Raw genomic sequence first — 1,767 nt, 5'->3', positions numbered from 1 at the left:
AAAAAAAAAAAAAAAAGAAAGAAAGAAAGGAAGGAAGGAAGGAAGGAAGGAAGGAAGAACGAACGAACGAAAGAAAAAAGAAAGAAAGAAAGAAAGAAAGAAAGAAAGAAAGAAAGAAAGAAAGAAAGAAAGAAAGGTGTTATTCTGTAAACTGTCCCTTAGTTTCTTTGAATGTTCTAAACCACTTAGAATGAAAAAAATAGGAGAGGCTGAAGAGATGACTCAGAGGTTAAGAGCAGTAACTGCTCTTCCAGAGGTCCTGAGTTCAATTCCCAGCAACCACATAGTGGCTTACAACCATCTGTAATGAGATCTGATGCCCTCTTCTGGTGTGACTGAAGAGAGAGAGACAGTGTACTCAGATACATGAAATAAATAAATAAATCTTTAAAAAAAAAGAAAAAGTAGGAAATTTTATACAAAACAATAGAATGTTACTGTGTATCTAGTGGATATGATTTCCTTCTTCGCTTAATCACAACCAAACTCCTGCTGGCTTGCTGAATTGTAATATGCCCTGTAGAGCTTGGTAGCAGCCAAGGCTGGTGTTACGTCTCTGAAGAGGAAAGTGTAAGAGTTTCAGACCTGTGTATTGCATTGGAAACAACTGATAAGAAGCTATAGATCAAATGGTACCTCACTTTTAACATTCAACAGTGTTTTCTCATTTCTTACTCCTTTTATAGTTTGGCTGTTTAGCACTGAACGATTAACAAGAGAGCTCACATTTAGAAATTTTCTTGGAATTAGAAAACACATTTTTTTAATCTAGGAGCCATGCAGTACTCTGTGGGACTAGAGACACACAGTGTTTAGATAACTGTGGGCTAATGTCTGCCAGTAACATCAGCCTATATTACTCAAACGCCCAAAAACCTGCTCACCTCCATTCCTGGCATAGAAAATGACAGAATTATGTTCCCTCTAGCTTCATTTATACACAATTAAGCAAAATGTGTGTAATCTGCAAGTGCAATAACTTGTGTTTCTCTATTTCATTTTTTTTTAGTAGCAGAATTAACTTGAATAAAAGGCTGTTGAGTAGCTCCCTGTTGGTCCCCAGTGGGTTAGCATGCATATATTTTAGAAGCACATTTGTTTCAATTCATCTAAAATAGTCAGGCAAAGATAGCAGAATATTGCATTGTTTACTTTGAGCCAAAGATTCAGTTTGTATGGGCGTAGGTCGGACGCCAAGGAGAAGGTGGAAAGATTGGGGGTTCCATTCTTAGTCTGTGCATTCTGAATAAAGGAACCCCCTGCTAACATGACCCAAAGTCTCTTTGTTCCAGTCATATAATATGATCATTTAACAACCATCATGGCAATGCTGTGCATAATCCCTTGCCTTTCTATACGTGGATGCTCGTTCATCTCAGAGGAGTTTCTTGGGGTAGAAAAAAAAAGAATATGGAAGCAGAAGGAAATTATGATTTGTACCAATGAAATTGCCAAGAGTTCAGCTTAAACCATCAGGAACATTAGTCAATGAATGCAACATCAATTGTCTTGTCATGCTGGCTCTTAAGTAACATGGTGGGAGATGACTCTCACCTCATGTCAGTAGAGTTGATTCCCAGGAGACCCCAGTACATTCTGAATAGCATTGCATGCAGGAATATTCCTTAGTTCCTCTGCAGGCCATGAACTAAAAACAAAGATAAAAATGAACATTCTCAGCCGGGCGTGGTGGCGCACGCCTTTAATCCCAGCACTCGGGAGGCAGAGGCAGGCGGATTTCTGAGTTCAAGGCCAGCCTGGTCTACA

The sequence above is a fragment of the Mus caroli genome, chromosome 13, assembly GCF_900094665.2.
Source record: "Mus caroli chromosome 13, CAROLI_EIJ_v1.1, whole genome shotgun sequence".
NCBI lineage: Eukaryota > Metazoa > Chordata > Mammalia > Rodentia > Muridae > Mus > Mus caroli.
Note: the sequence above shows the minus strand (reverse complement) of the source record.